Below are 18,511 nucleotides of genomic sequence, written 5' to 3'. Positions count from 1 at the left end.
ATATTGAAGTCATTTTAAAATGTATCGTAGTGACTCCGGTATGTTTTTTTATTCGGAAAAAATATATATGCAAATCAATAGAGCTATATTGTAAGAATAAGCTTCAAACTCAACGTAGAAGACGAGCGTGAAATGTCAGAAGGTCATAAGTGATATTAACAATAATAATTATAAAATCTATAGTATACACGTATCAAAATGGCTTATCACCGTTGGTCGATTGTCAATTTACACGAGTGAATTCTAACAGAATGGCATTTTTGATAACTACTTAAAGTTATCACAAATCTTTAAATCAATGTTATTTATTCCAAATGAAACAATGTACGATTACTGTTTTGAAGAAACGATTCGTTTTGTTTACTAATGTTATGTCTGTGATGTAAAAAATTGAACGGCTCGTTATTCGTACCTCAAAAACTTTCCGTTACTAATGTTCGACAATGATTTGTTAAATATATAAACCAATTAATTAATTAAAGCAAAAATGTACCACTACAATAATTTAAGGTTTCATATAAATGTGTCTATGTGAAATTTGTGTAATCATATTAATATCACTTAACGTTTGAGGAAATTAATTAACTTTAATTAATATTCCAAGATAGATACATACATGGAAGTACAAGAATAACCAATCGGCATATATATTTGTATATAGTTTTTATAAAGCCTATTGTGTGCGATGAAAACAAATGAGATGACAATAAGATAAATTTGAAGTTTCCGAATCGCACATGAATTTGTGAGTTATTTGGAAACAAAAGGTAACGGAAGTATTCCGTACTGGGTTCGGAAGGTTAACCTGAAGCGGCTTAATGCAGCAAAATAAATTAATAACATTAACATTAACAGCCTGCAAATTTCCCATTGCTGGGCTAATGCCTCCTCTCCTTTAGATGAGAAGGTTTGGAGCATATTCCACCACGCTTCCAATGCGAGTTGGTGGAATACACATGTGGCAGAATTTCGTTGAAATTAGACACATGCAAACACAAATTAAACAAATGAAAATTCGGTGGTGTTTGTCTGGGTTTGAACCCGCAATATTCGATTAAGAGGCAGGCGTTCTAACCACTGGGCCATCTCGGCTCAACATTATAATAGATTTATAAAATGAACATCGATAACCACCCAAAATATGTTAGAGAAATTGCAAATCTGAAGACGAAAATATAAGATAAACGAAGGTACACTGAACAATACATGTATCATCCTGTAACAGAGTTACTGAGGTTCTTGGCCGTTTCCAAATTTAAAATAAAAATCCACAATCGTTGTAAGATCACCTTAAATAAAGTATGATAACGTGATTTTAACAAAACGTCCTTAAAAACGTTTACATTAAATAGTAAATTAACATCTATCGACATATATTTAGAGGGTATTTTGTAACTATGCGGTACACGCAAATGGACAGATGCGTTAAACAAATTAATTTATGCAAACATTGTGCAAACTTACAGAAGTCGGTACACGTACTGAGATGACAGATTGCATATCAGATTTTTGATGGAATGCATCGTAATGACGTATGCCTCTTGTCTAGGTATACTATGCCAAGGGTAAATATGCAACTCCTAGAGTTTTCTAGTCACGAAATTTGTTGTTCGTTAGGAAGATTGGGTTTCTGAAGGCGTCGCTATGGGAAGATAGATTGAAGGGCGAGACTATTTTAATGTCAATAATCTCGTTGGTCTGGGATTACATTTTAAGGATTTAGATCCGTGACGTCATTCCCTGGATCGGAACAGAAGGATGTTTTTTTCTGTAAGAAATTCTCAGACGCATCTCTAGTTTTAGCGTGGCATGTCTTGCAGATTCGTCTAGTCTACTTGACAATAGCGAAGCCAAAATTATTCAACAAGCTATCGTTACATCTTGTTATATACAGATAACATTTTTATATATATTTTTTTTGTTTAAATGCTCTGCATACCCGTGAGATTTGAATCGAAACAGAAATAGACGAATATATTTTGACCTTTGTCACAGCCAATATAAAAAAAAAAAAAAACAAAACGCATACCAATTAAACAGAACGTTATTTAAAAATAAACATTCGTATCACCGAATCGAATTAAATATTCATTCATTTTTGTGAACAACTATTTTGCCATCCGAACATATATATGCAAATAGAACATCAATAAATTTACGTTCAAGTATAGCGTAAAGTTGACATCGTGTAATGTCCATTTGTTAAAAGGTTAATTAGTTTGCAAATAAAATAACTATGTTATTACATCTTGCATCGTTCAAGTGCTCATATTACATTTTTGTATGTCAATTCTCTATTTAGATGTAAATATTTTGTTTAGATTTATTAATATAAAAATTTTACTCTCAGTTAGAAAATAGTATCCAAGTAGGCGTACTTATAACTTAAACATAAAGTGTATGTACACTAACGGTTTGAGGACATTCCAATTATTTGATCGTTTTTATTTATATAAATACATACATGCTAAACTAAGTCTGTCTGTCTGTTGCACTTTCATTGCTAAACTACTGAACCTAATTTTACAAAAATTGGTGTGAAGCAGGCTTATAATCAGAAAGAGATCATGAGCTGCTTTTTCTTGGCTTACAGCTGACGACCAATCCCTAAAAAGCAAGCAAAGCCACAGGCGCCAACTAGTATGTTATATATTCTGATAGATTGCAGGTAATGATTGCAGGTGGTGTTTAAAAAATCAACATTCTAAGATAAGTAATAGAAATAGCATTAATTACAGGTGAAAGTTATAAGTCACGGCAATTAGGTTCCGAGCTGAGGTTAAACGAAGTTTTCAATTTTAACCTTACTTTCATTTGAGAAATTCATAGAAATATTTTAATACAAAAACAAATATGTGTATTCATAGCAAAATGTTATAACATGACTTCTAAGAAAGAATTCTTATCTAAAAACTAAGAAAAGGAAATAGAACTACACTGAACCCAACTTAAACAGAATCATCCATATCGATTTGTACCTAAAAAATGTAATAAGGTCTTAAGTCACACCCACGTTTATAGAATAAAATAACGTATTAGGCATGGTTTCTTATTACATTTTGAAGATATACGATTTTATGTTTTACACATTGTGTAACATATGTGCGTTCATAATTACTGTTCATGATAACAATAGTCATTAAATTTTAATGGCGGATTTTCAACGCTTGTATTATAAGACTTTATGGATTTGACCTATTGCTTGCTTCTGATATATTCATTATGAAATTTTAAACGCTTTTTGTAATCTCAGTACTATAAATAAAGTAATATAATTTGATTGATTTTATATGATGGTGTTTTAATTGTTTTTTCTTTGTCCTTATTTATGCTTTTATTTAAAGACTTGTACGATTAAGTTTCAACTCTTCGTCTATTCTTGATGACGTCATCAAAGTAGTTACCTTACGCACTTTAAAGTTCATTATAAGTTACGTTTAGTTACATTGAAGATTACTTTTATAGTATTCATTATAAATCTTTATTTGGACATATATTACTAACAACAAAAAAACATTCTTATGTTAAAAAAGTGAGACGTCATATTCTGTCTGTCTGGTCTGCTATTTAGCTTAAGTGGACAATCTGAAAGCCTACATGGAGGCTTCGATTTTCACTGCCTTAACATATAAATTGAATGCCTTAGAACGATGGGAGAACATCGTTTTTGTACGTTAACGAATTTCTCATTTTATTTTCGTAAAACAATTTGGCAATCGTAAGCAATGAAAATATATTAAAATTATGTAAATAATTCTAAGTATATAATTATGTATAATTTATAGTTCAATTTTGTATTTCGAACTCGTATATATATACTTTTATTTAATTATTTAACAATGATGTGTGCCTCGTACACATGATACTTTTCTTAGTAATGTGATGAAACCATTTTGACACAAAAGCTTATCTATAAAGTATGTCTTTTCAACCTAGATATATATAGATATATAAGCATTGTAATATGGAATATTATATGATTGACAATTTGCGTTTCTATTCGTAATTAAAATCGTGATCAACGGTGAAAGGGAACTTGGATGAGACGGAAGAAATTATGTGACCGCTTTATTCGCAAATTCACAATGGATACTGTACTGAGATCCGTATACTGTTTAGTGTGACATTAAGTGAATCGGTGGAATATTATTTGGCAACACTTAACTGCCTCTTGATACGGTGTTCGTTTGTTTATCGACTCCCTATCGTTACATATCAGGAATATATTTTTTAAACATTTTATAAAAAAATAGATTGTTACGATTAAATTACGAATTTATATTCTCAAATTATTTCACAAAAATAACTCACAATTAAAATATATTATCGTTGATTAGACCGTTATGCGTTTCAAAATTAAAATAGCAATGTTTTAGTACTCGGTATTTTTCTGTTCATGCTGAATCAATTAATTTGAATATATAATATAATTGGCTCGGCTTGTTCAGAATAACTCTGTTCCCTCAATTTCCAAGTCCAGTATCTAGCCACTGGACCAACGGGGTATTTAGATACACATTACGTATATAACAACGATATTATATACATTTTCACTCACGACTAAAACGTTCACCTCACGGCTATATGTTTACACATCGAGTTTGACATTTAATGTTTATCTAGTGACGTGATCCGTAGTAACTTTGGGTGGGCGTGTTTTACGTAAGACATCTTAAAGGTTTTCGTTGATTTAGCGGACGATACGCACATCCGCGGCACTCATTGAAAATAATACCGCTATATTGTCTAGCAGAAACGTCGGCAGGCGTTGTCTGCCATTTATTATATTATATTAAAACCTTCTTTGAAACGCGTTGGACCTATTGATATAAGTCTAACAGTTTTTTAGTTCAATATTAAAAATCAGCTTATAATTGTAGGGATATGGTGGTGTCGAGGTGTTTTTAATAGATAGTGTTGGAACAGTAGTCGATATCCTTAAAATAAAATTTAAGAAAAACATTAGCTTTACTTAATATAGTTTGTTAAATGAATGATTCAAAAGTGCTTGTAAAAGCCTACTTGATAAAGTATATTTTGATTTGATTTTATTTGATGTTTTTTTTTGCACGAGATGAATTATAAATAGGTACACATTGCGACACGAATAATTCACACGTGACCTATTCATGAGCCGAGATGGCCCAGTGGTTAGAACGCGTGCATCTTAACCGATGATTTCGGGTTCAAACCCAGGCAGGCACCACTGAAATTTCATGTGCTTAATTTGTGTTTATAATTCATCTCGTGCTCGGCGGTGAAGGAAAACATCGTGAGGAAATCTGCATGTGTCTAATTTCAACGAAATTCAGCCACATGTGTATTCCGCCAACCCGCATTGGAGCAGCGTGGTGGAATATGCTCCAAACCTTCTCCTCAAAGGGAGAGGAGGCCTTTATCCCAGCAGTGGGACATTTACGGGCTGCTTATGTTATGTTATATGACCTATTCATAGGGCTATCACCCAAAATGTTGATCCTTTAATTTATATACAAATAAAAAATATAGAAAAATGTGAAATGAAGATCGAAAATCTTTTTTATATTTGTAGTGAGGGCGGACAAGCAGTTACACGTGTGTTACGACACTTTCGCTTTTGAACGGCTACGTGTGAGACGAATCGCTTAGTTTGTTTTGACGCCTCGCGGCAGCCGTAACGTCTAACTTCCTTGGCTCGTGGCCTGCACAAATACATGAATAATGTATGAAATACATAAGAATCTGTAGAATAACAGTATATATATTACTTATAAAATATATGTACTGCGTTCCTTATGGGATTTAAAGGAAGCGATGTTAATATTTATTTAATAATAGTTTTCTTACGCGGTATAACCTATGTCCTTCTTTGGACTTGGATCTAGCTTCACAAACAACTTCATCAAATTCGGTCTAATGATTTAGCCGAGAAAGAGCGACAGATAGACAGAGACAGACAAAACAGTAGTAAAATTACTATTTAAACGTCCTTATAGAATCGATTTGAGTAAATTAAATATAATTTGATTTTAAACCGCTTTAAATGTATACGAGTAAATTTGACTGGATACCGTCGATATCAATGATATTCTGTCTACAAAGCGATTTCCGCAAACAATGTCACAAGTGTATCTGTAAAACACTAGTTTTTCACTCAACGGTTGACATTGAAAAGGAAATAAGTAGCAGTTTCTAAGCGTGTAATTTAAAACTCGATTATCAATCAATAAAATGTTTTATTAAATATTTGATTTTGTCAATGAATCAGTATTAACATTTGTTTATAAACATCGATCGCTAATTCTGAATGACGTGTTATTTTAGATTTAATTATAATATAATTATGCAAATATTCAAATTAATTTTGTCATTTGTAAATATTTCATTGACATAAGTAAATTAGTAAAAGAATATTATGGATATGTAATATGATACAAAAAAATATATAAATATATTTTAAATAATATATTTGTTGCATAATTTAATAAAACTTCCATTTAAAAATCAAACATAGATTAATGGTATAATAAATAAAGATTTCATAGCATACGAAATAAATACCGATATTATTCAAATATAATAAAATAATTTAATTCATTAATCGCTTATATGTTTGGTATTAAATATTTAATTTAATTTATATCAATTCTCAGCAATCCTCAGGAATCATGAAGTTTTCTACCAGTTCAGGAGATATCCGCTACATACAAACAAATAAATTTGACCTCATATAGAAGATTTATTGTGAGAAAATGACATATGGCACGTGGTTTTAAACAGTCTTAAATGCTAATAGAATAAGTACTAAAAATCACATTTCAAATTTAGAACAAAACGATCATTTTTTAGCATATTCGTTGAGAAATCGATTATGAAAACAGAGACGAGTACTCGTACGAAACATCGATAAAACGATGTAATTTAACTGAATTCGACAAGGAAAACATTGATGATTAATATGGTTGAGTATGTAACTGTACGGACAAGCATATAATTGATGTTATCGATTGACAACCGATTAAATTTTCAATTGATCAACCGAATTGTGATGATGTTGTTTATTGACGCATTGTCAGTTCGAATTATTACCGTCACTATTTTGACTAATTTCTATATTTGAATATAAACAAATTTTCTAATACTAATATTATTTGTTATAGTTTATTTAAAAAGTCAAATTGAATCAATATTAACTTGATTTAAGTAATTTTTGTAGTGGTTTTGGTTTCGAACGAGAACAACCTATACGACATTTGGTAATTGCCTTTTCCCAAAAATTAGGTGACATATATAAAAGATAATTATATATATATAGTTTTATTTACCCATGTGCCCGTCCCCATTCTATAAAATATACATACTTGAAATTTATTACAAAATACGAATTACGAATTATATACGTGGGCGTAATTTCGCTTTACCGAAAATATGTTAAATAATTATTTCAAGTTCTTAAATGTTGTGAAATATGACACGTTATAAGTTAAGGCAAACTTTACGATGACATGTGTTTAAAAAATTCCAACTATAAATGGCATACGGTTACTGTCACTTAAGTGAAGACGAGTTCGATATTACACATAATCGAGCAATCGATTTCGTCACCGAGTACATCGATTCCTTAATAAATTATACCTTTTCGATGTATTACAATCAAAAGGTACTGTAATTACTTTTAATTTAATGGTGACATTTGACCGGAATTTCTTACGTAGTTGTGTAGAACACAGACTCTATTAGAAGTGACACGATGATAAATTAAAAAATAACGGTCACTTTTTAATTCACCTAAAAATAATATTCATTATTATTGATAAATTTTTATTTTTAATAAACTTAATATTTGTAAGCAATATAACATTATTTTTGAAAAAATAACTTTATTTAAAAACTATACATTTTAGCTGTACCCGAAACTTATGCGTGGATTTCAATTTGTGTCTTTAAGAGTATTATTATTACGATAAAGTAGTTCTCTAATGACGAAAGAATTATTAAAATGGATTGAACTAATTATTATTTCAGGTCAATAGGCATATTCATTAATTTTATCGTTTGAAATGAGTTTAGATGCCATTTTCAGCCTCTCTAAACTAAGGTCTGTGTGTAAGGTCTACAATGTGTAATAATATGGACAGTGAAATATGACCGGTACCTAATTATTCGTGATTCTTTCACTAATACATATTAATATATAATGCTTTGTCGGTGAGTTAATAGGATTTTAATAACTATTTGAAGGATGCTGCAACATTATGCAACAACAAATAGTGTTTTCGTTAAAGATCAGTCTGTAATCAGTATACAGGGTCGTATGTGGTAACTGTTACTGGTTGTGAGGAAAACTTGTTGTCACGTTTATGTGGCTAGCTTATCAGACAAGAGGCCTGGGCTAAAAATTTCGAAGCCATACTTTCTATGATATACTTTCCTTAATGTAAATAGGAAAAATATTAGAAATATATTTTTAATTATGAGACGCAGATTCACATTCACAAAACGTAATAATTGCATTCGATAAATTCGAACGCTTAAAATCTTTTTATCAAGCTTATTTTGAATGAACCACAGTAAACAGTCAGTTTATAAGCGTGGGAATTATTTCTAATTTGTAAATAATAGATGTTGCTTCATTCCAGTTATTTAGAGTGAAAAATAACACTTCTTATCTCGTCTAATTTGACAGCGCTTGCAGCGTGATGGATTGGTCAAATTTATTCAAACGTCAATTGTTTAGTAGGGATGTCGATTTCGAAATGTTCGATTTTTATACGATTAAAATTTACAAAATGAAGAATCTATTAATAAAAAAATAGACGTGTAAGAATGTAGGATTTTTATAAAGTTGTACATAAAAATAAGAAATAACTTGTCGATTAATGAATCTCAAAACGCCAACCCTACCGTATAAGTTTGTAACCGAGACTTACATAATTGAAGAAGTTACATGTTATTAAATAATTTAAGAACCATATAGTTTTAATCTACCAAAGTCCGGCTTCAAAGTTGTAAACCATCTATCAAGTTTTTTTTATGTAATAGAACCATACACTTCCTTATATAAGTATTTTTTTTTCCTCATTTAAAATATTAAAAAAAAAATTCAAATTTAAATTATTCTATTATCTTTATATGTCTGTGTGACAAATAACTAACAATATAACTTTTTACATTTTTTTAACGCTGAGGTTTTATATGTAAAACTAGTAAGTTTTAGACATTCGACAGTGATGAAAGTTAGCATATCGTGTTAATATATATTTTTCACACATTCAAGTCATTCACCTATTTATATATGTCTTGTAACACGTATATATAGTACATACACTTTTATGCTGTTCAAACGATCGCACTGATACTTGAATTACATTTGAACATGTATAATATTTTAGAGAAATTATAACGAGGCCAATAACGGTATATATTATTATCATTATACATTTATACATTACATAATATAATAAATGTTGTATTGTAAGATCGAGTGACCTAACGAATATGTTTAAACAAATGTTTTCAACATTCTGGAAATACAGAGTTAACCGACTTTGGATGTTATCAGACATTGTTCCGTAAATTCTCACGGAAGACGACCCACTTGCACAGTTCCCCAACGCCGCTCACTAGACATTCGATTTGTTTGTACTATCGATGAGTAAATGTATTATTCGCAATGTCTCAGGTCAGTGTATATTTTCGGGGGATTAATTACATGCTATAGTATTACGGCATTACGGAAATATGCAAAGAACGGATAAAATGGCCCTAATTTAAGTACGTATAACAATGATTTTTAGTTCACAATATAGACTTTTAACATTGTTCACTTATATATGTAAAATATCCTGTATAAATTATGTTATTAAGTGTGGCTCATAAATATTCTTATTTGTCTTAGTAATTGTATTTTAATTTTTAGTAAATTATATTAAGACACGATTAAAATAAAAACTGTTTTTTATATATGTTAAAATAAAAATGCGGTCCAAATTAATATTCGGTTTTCCGGTAGAATCTACATTCGAACGATTGATAATTCGTTTGTATAGTGATATAATTTAAAGGTGTTTCCTACAAGCCTGTTTGAATGAAGTTTATACATGTTTCGTCTTTTTGCTTTTAAATACGAATATAATCACTGATTTGTTAGTGATGAGCGAAATTCTTTCGTAATTATTGTTTGAAAGGTTCATTCTGTTTGATGGTTTTAGAAATATGTTTGTCTGTACATTATGAATCTAATAGGCGAGTATTAATGCGATATATTTTCTACAAATAAAAAGTATGGAACGTAATGTCTGAGGATAGTGTTAAGACTACTCCTTATGTAATAAAACTCATGCTGACAACGATGTAACGCTTCATAACCGAATATCTATAAAATATTATTACGTAATAATTTTCAAAGTTCAAGACTATTTATTTCTATACAAATGTTCTTGATACTTTATCATTTGTTGAAATTAGTATAGATTGTATCAAAATTAACCAAATAGTCTTATATTACCTACTAAGGTGGTCATGTTTTGACTGTGTCTGTGTGTGTTACAAACACTCGTTCAAAATTTATTCTATAAATCAACATCAACTCTTCGTGTTGTTGTGTTTCTGTTTGAAAATATTTTATATACGGTTGTGTCGCACTATATAAGGAATGTTGAAAAAGGAGTCTTTATATCAGACAGTATTTACAGATGACAAAAGGCCCACTTAATTTGTTAGAATTGATGTGACAAACATTTTTTTTTAATTTATTTATTTGATCATTTTATTCTGCATTTTGTCCACGGTAATTATTATTAGTGGTGTTAATACTTAACTGCGTAAATTCATTGAATATTATTTTAATAATGATACGATTTAAAATATATTAAAATTACATTATTATTCATCGAAGTATCCATAACCTTCAGTAGCCAAAATGCGTTATTTTATAGACAAGGATACGTTGCAAATAAAAAAAAAAACATCATACATCTCATCTTTACTTCTAAACCTGTTAATTAAAAATGATACAAAAACTGGATCCTACTGAACTTGACATTTACGCGTACCTGGACGAGATGAATGTTTGTATATCCGTTCGTTTAATAGTCGCTGATAGAATACAAGCAGCATTATTTTACGATAACTATTGAATCTTTATAATTATGAATGGAAAACTTTGTATGTTTGTTACTCAATCACTCAAGAACGGCTGGACAAATTTGACTTAACATATTTCTCAATAAGTCACGGACGGAGCCATGGGCGGAAGCTAGTTCAGTTATTAAAGAAAATCAAAACAAAATATTTATTTAATATAGAAGCACTTGCTTAATGATTGTCATCATTGATAGTTCAGGATTGTTTTTTTATGGCATATATTGGTGGACGAGCATTTGGGCCACCTGATGGTAGGTGGTCACAACCGCCCACAGACAATGGCGCTGTAAGAAATATTAACCATTCCTTACAACGCCAATGCGCCACCGACCTTGGGAACTAAGATGTTATATCCTTTGTGGCTGTAGTTATCTGTAGTTAGAAAATAAATGGCGAGAAAACTCAAGCCGGTTACTTATTAAAATGCATTTTCTTCTACATAGTGTGTATAGAATAATATAATAGTATAGAGTTATATATAAATGTTTTTAAGCGCTGTGCGGTGTAGTGTTGTTGGAAACAAATATTTTACTCTTTCTTACATCATACATTTAACATTAGCCAGAAGAAGACACAGATTTGTTTCACAAACCCCTACAGATTTATAAGTAGAGTTGTTAACAATTAACCGTCTGTTTATCCAATGGATATATTTTGTTTTTATTAACGTTTTTTTATTAATAATATTCTATTAAATAAATGATTTTCTTTTTCAAACTATGTTCGATTATTAAAACTTATAAAGAATGAACTTAGTATTTGTCGAAGGATAGACGATTGTAGTAAAACTAGAACTTATTAAAATATAATATCAGTAGTATAAATTTTAAGCAGGTGAAACTGCGAAGCGTAGCTACTCATATAAATATATTATACAAAACGCACGGCGTCTTCTAATATAACTTTGGTATTTTTTTTTTCAGTTACAAAACAAACGTCTCCTCATTTACTAGTACAGAAAAAAATAAATAGTTATTCATACGAAGTTTTTTTCCATATACGCAACCATTTGAAATCTATAGATGAATTTTAACGAATTATACACATCTTAACGGCCACCTGACAGCTTTACCCAGTGACCCGTCTATGCATTGTGAGTCGTTACCGATGTCTGGTTGCGTAACCCGCACGTAACATCGCTTTCGCTGTCCGACCTCTGACATTAATGCAGTGGACAAAACCATAAATATATATATATATATTTATAAATTTAACTAACTTAATTTGGGTTATATTTTTATGCGAAGTCTATTAAGCATTAATTCTTAATTTAAATATTTATATGTTCGTATATAATCGTTCGTAATATTCTCCTGTTTACTAGTTTTGGATGTCTTCAAGGTTGCATTCAAATCATTATAATGTTATATTATTTTATAAGTATATACCTATATAGATTTTTTTATTATTATTACACTGTTTCATTATAAACATATATACATATTTATGTATATATGTTTTTCACTGTTTCGTTATAAACATATATCATAGTTGTCTCAATATAGGAATATTTGCAAATCTATTAAAATGTAGCACAATAAATAATATAATAAATATAAACATAAATATTAATAAATATATTGGACAACATCACTTAAACTTTTTCTACATCGACTCGGCCGGGAATCGAACCCGGGACCTCGGAGTGGCGTACCTATGAAAAGTGGTGTACACACTACTCGACCACGGAGGTCGTCGGACAATACAAATCTTTCGGCAAAAAGGATGTTTACAAAAGGTGAAATGTTTTAAGTGTCCTTTAGATTCAATTTGATTTGAAACTCGATGAAATGAATTGAAATTCACGATACTGACGGCTATACAAAAAAAATATGAATTTAATAAAAACACGCTTATTTTATTGTTTTATGATTAGTCATCAAATTTATTCTGGTTAAAAATTTTCGTTGAATTTTGGGACAAAATGTATAAACTTTTTTTTTTATTGAAATCCTAACTTACATGTGCCTTAGTTTTATCTCTTTGGTTGTTTGGATCTCCATTATTTTTGATTGCAGGTTTTTCTTACTTATCACAAAAAAAAAAAATTTAGAATTTTTCATGATTATACAAATTTTATTTGCACTATAATTTTTCTTTTATTTTTTTTTTTACATTGTCAACTTCTTCACTCAGCCGGATTGTGGAGTGCCAGTGGTAATCCTTGAAAGAGTTTTATTGATCGTATATTCAGTATAATTAGCTTTACTGGTAATTAACAAAACACGTCACGGCACGTAAACAAATCTATAAAAACGATTTTAACCTACTCCTATTTTTCGTATCGATACTTCTGTATCATTGAGGAGATCTGAGGATGATACTGAGATGTCTCAATTTTTACTTGTTTATTAGGTATAAAATAATAGTTGTTGCCCGCGGTTTCGCTCGCGTCGCTTCGCGTGTTAGCCATAAAAGTAGTCTTCATGCTTCCTCGGAATTCAAGGTTACTTCATTCTAAATTTTATTAAATTTAGTTTAGTAGTTCGCCCGTAGACAAACAGACAGACAGGAATCGTTACTTTCGCATTTATAGTATTAGTAGATGTATAAACTATATTAAGACCTTATTGGGTCTGTTTTTTTCTCATACTATACACGCACAATTATTTTACTTAACTGATTTTGATATGGTTTTAATTGTTATTGATGTACAAATATATAAGTGATCCATTATAACATTAGACATACGACCTTATCACAATGAAGATTTTATATGTCAAAGTCGTTAAAATATTTTTAAAGTGGTGCTAGTGGTTACTAAGTCGGCTTTTCGCTTCTAACTTTTGACCTCTAAAAAACCATTAACGTGACTACGTTAATTGAATTACCACTTAAATCCTTAAAGATGGGTTAATATAATTGGTTGATCGCAACCATTGCATAAATATACCATTTATATTGATGTTTTCTAATAATCCATACATATAATTATTTTATTAGTAGCATATTTTAACATAGTAATTTGTGTGTAACCACCTGCGATAAATATTTTGATTGATCTTATATATTTTACGCATATCATCATTATCAGGCCGCGGGATCTCGCTGGTTGCGGGCTACTCAAGACCGGTCGTTGTGGCGATCTTTGGGGGAGGCCTATGTCCAGCAGTGGACGTCCTTCGGCTGAGAGAGAGAGAGAGTGAAGTGTTTCAGACACAAACAGAACAGAATGACAGAAACAAATATATGCAATATATTATAATGGGTGGATCAGTCCATACTATTTTTTTCAGTGCACTAATCTCGAGAAAATTTTCAGGTGCCACTGAAAATTTAAAACACCGTTCGTAAAAGTATTAAAAGCACGAGGTTATATTAAATGTGCGTATTGAATTAATTGATTATTTTATTCCAAATGGAATTGATCGTTTGAATGAAGATATATTTGCTATGTGAAGTAATTGGGCTACGGTGGTCTGTCTTCAGGCTTGTGATTGATATTCACCGTGAAATAAACTTGGTTTCACTGTTGCTTATAACATAACCTTCGTAGTCTATTATTCTCTTAAGCATTGTTATTGGATCATATGAACAATGACATTCAATTAATTAATAAATTAAATTAAGTTAATAACTCGAAACAACTATTTATTGTATTTGTGGAGTCTGGTTCGATATTTTTAAACGGATTCTTTTTTTAAATATTTTTTTTTAAAGTTTCATAAATTTTGCGACGTTGACTCGCAAAAAAAATACTAGTATGATATAAAAATATGTTAACTAATAAAAACGTATCGTGGAATTCAATACAATTCAAATTCATGTGCGCGTAAGTTCATTGTGATGTTACGATTTTTACTTCATAAAACAATATAGCACATAATGGCGTATAAAGCTTAAAATAACTTCGAGTAATAATGAAAATATTTCACATTTAGCGACTTAGGTGTTACTTAAGTCTGTTGCGACCAATGTTTAATAATAATAAATTATATATATATATATATATTTATATTTGTATGTACCTTCAAAGTTGCCCTGGAGAAAGAATCAGTCCGTTATCCACAACTGACCTTCGCTCGATCGGAGGAAAATATTTGAAGCTTATGTTATGTGACAGATTTTCTTAGCTGCACGAAACGAATTAATTAATAATATATGTATCTCAAATAAGATAAAACTACTGTAATAACACTTCACGGAATCAAAGAAAGCAATATAGTAACATCACGAGGTACATTTCATTCAAAAATGAATTTATTTAAATATTTTAAGCTAATTAAAGCAAGTTGTGTTTCTAAGCATTCAAAACTCATTTGCGTAATTATGTATTTTCACTTCACGTCATATTTTGTTATGTTCAAGTGAAAATCGTAAAAGAACTGATCTGATATTTAGTTGACATACTAAACTATAATAAATCAAATATCATCTCTTCTGTAGGTGACTATTATTTTAGTTTACCTGTAAGCGCAGTGACGCAGAGTAAAATTGCTGCTTTTAATGACAGCGCGTTCGATCCAACTCATGACTGTTGATCTCCATCGAAATCTGATATTTTGCCTAACTGTTTGTGTTTTTTGTGGGTTATGGTATTAACCCCCATAAGGCATACGTCAACTTATATTTGGTGTGATATTCGAAAATTTTGCTCATAAATTTAAAAACAAAACAATAGACTGAAGATAGATCAAAATAAAAATGAAAATCATTGTGATTACGAAAATATTTTTCATAAATTAAATTACGAGTAGTTTCTAAATACGGGTTATTAGTGTTCATTGGTATGTTTAGAGAATGGGTTTGGAGTCTCAAAGGGCACAGCGCGGGTCAAAATATGTTCAGATGGTTCACTAACTGCTATTTATCGACAAAGTAAATATCATATTGGATTATTAACAGTTCTTGAATTCGTAATTTATAAAAAATAATTACATAACCTTATTATAAATTATTAATTGACATTATTGTGTAGAACGTTTATTTATATTGATTTCCCATGTATTAGTTAGTAAATTATTTTTTTATTACAGCCATTATATGGATTGAGAAGGTTTGCAATAAGGTTTTATTTTTAAATTAAATAAATGAAATTGTTTGTGTTTGGATGTTCGAAACTCAAATATATTCAAAAGTCAGGCAGGCTGATGAACCTTATCATATAAGTCAATTATTTCCTCCTAATAGTTACTTATAAAAAGTATCATCCAGATTTAATGAACGAGAACAAGATATTAAAATAAATATGTTTTCATTGTATAGAAATATAATTTGCAGTTATAAAAAAAAAAACAAACATTATATCATTATTACGATCACATAAAATCGAATCGGAAAACTTAAACGAGACAATGAGCGATGCAGCTGGCACAAGATCTATAGATCATGGCTGAACAAATGCTTCCATATAAGGACTTAACTACACGAATGTTATAAATGAAGATAAGCATTATTTTATTGATGAGGTATAAATCAGTATTGTTATATACGTTTTATATTATATCAACTTTTTATTTTACATTCACAGATAATATATGGAATGAGAAAATTTCGTACATTTTTTAAACATAATCAAAACTTCTTATAAAAAAAAGGAGGACGGTTGTGTTAATTAATAATTTTTTTGTAAATCAATAAAATTATCAAGACTTTGGACAAATAAAACTTTAATATTTTTTTTATAAAATAATACCACAAATTAGTTTGTAATTTTATCTTTTATTATAACATTTTGTATTACGATAGTGTGACCCTAGCATTACATGCGCTTGCGCATCCTACTATTCAACCTTTAACTGTCATCGACTCTACAATACGTTGAATACTAAACGACTAAAGCTTTAACATTTAACGTAAATGTCCTAGTTTATGTTCTAAGTTCATATTAATTTTATAACTATTTTAATATATTTCGTATACATTGTTTTTGCGTGATATTTTTTCTAAAAATATTTAGATATATTTTATTTAATAAATTGTTTAATTAATTTTGACATTACTTTACCTCTTAAGTCGGTATTCATATAAATAATCATTTTATTTCAATGATAGAAATAGAGTCGACGATAGGGTCGCGTTGATGTCTTTTCCTATACGGAAATCTTCAGTGTAATGTTATTTGAAAAACTTGTTATTTTACTTGAATAATAATAAGTTAAATACGCTATAACTATTGTAATTAAATTTCCAATATGTTAATTTATTTTATATCGATGCAAATGCTGAAGTTACTACATTAAGTAACGAATGTTTAAGTAATGCATATACGTGATATCTTAGTTTAACTTATAATAATATAATATATAAATAAGTAGAAATTAAATTTTGCGATATGAAGAATATGTCAGAATTCAAATAATACTGTGACTATTTTTTAATCGATGTATATTTAAATTATCAAACAGTTTTTAAAACAAAAATATCATCACTTACATCAAAAATAATAGTAATAAAAAATACAATATGAATAAAATAAAAAATAAATATAATTTAACTCACCCTGCACACAAGAAAAATAATCACGACACCACACAAACACAAGTTCAATATATCTCGTCTCGTTGTGCGCGTGCGCCGGGGTCAGAGTGCGTTCTGCGGCTGAGTCGGGAGACTCGCGCGCATCGCTAGAGAAAGCTCTTATATAGCCTCACACCACTGACATCATTGATCGCTAAACAATTGGGATCCTTTTGGAATCCATCGAAGTGTTTTTTTTTACATATTATTGTAGTTTTTTTTGGAAACAATATATTATTAAAGGCAAAAGCGTGCCTTCTGATTAGTTTCAGTAAATTTAAGGTCAAGTTATACATAACAGGATTTAAGTATGACTATTTATATAGTTTAGATCAAACTCTGAATATTCAGAATTTTGTTATAATTGTATATCTGTCCGCTTCTGATACCCTGGTAGTTTTTTATCTTCAAAATATCCTACTATTAGTATGTAATTGTCCTAGATAAAAAATTGATATAGTGGTTCTTTCCATGGGTCTTCTTTCGTTTTTATTTCTACATGCGTGGACACGAAAGGCTTTTTTTAGGCAAACGCAAATGGTCAAATGGTGGTAAGTGGTAACCATAATAGACATTGCCACTGTGAAAATATTAACCATTCTTTACATCACCAAAGCGCTACCAATCTTGGGCACTAAGATTTTAAGTCCCTTTTACCTTTCAAATAGGAACTCAATAATACTAAGTATTGCTGATTGGTGGAAACATGCAAGGGTTGTAAAAGTCCTGAAACCGAGTAAACGTATTTGCGAATTAATTCGTATTTTCGAGATCCATATATTTAGGGCGAATTGAATCGCACCTTTACTTTGTCAAAAAAAAAGACATTAGACGCTTGCACTTTACACGGGCTTTTGAAATCGATTTCAAAGTTCTTTCATCTGGATTAATTTTGAAACTATAAAAGGTTAGAGCTTCATAAATCTCA

The 18,511-nt window shown here is 29.9% G+C and overlaps 1 protein-coding gene across 18 annotated transcripts in view; it reads right to left on the bottom strand.

Annotated features, from left to right (window-relative positions):
* The window catches only part of LOC125072466 (mucin-2-like), a 51,240-nt gene extending 33,550 nt beyond the window's left edge, over window positions 1–17,690 (bottom strand). For all 18 annotated transcript variants that reach the window (XM_047683118.1, XM_047683117.1, XM_047683105.1 and 15 more), the window contains exon 1: window positions 17,566–17,690. The gene's annotated coding sequence lies outside the window, so the exon portion shown is untranslated. The remainder of the gene's footprint in view (window positions 1–17,565) is intronic.
* Between the last annotated feature and the right edge of the window lie 821 nt (window positions 17,691–18,511).

The sequence above is a fragment of the Vanessa atalanta genome, chromosome 21, assembly GCF_905147765.1.
Source record: "Vanessa atalanta chromosome 21, ilVanAtal1.2, whole genome shotgun sequence".
NCBI lineage: Eukaryota > Metazoa > Arthropoda > Insecta > Lepidoptera > Nymphalidae > Vanessa > Vanessa atalanta.
This window is presented reverse-complemented; position numbering and strand designations above follow the sequence as displayed.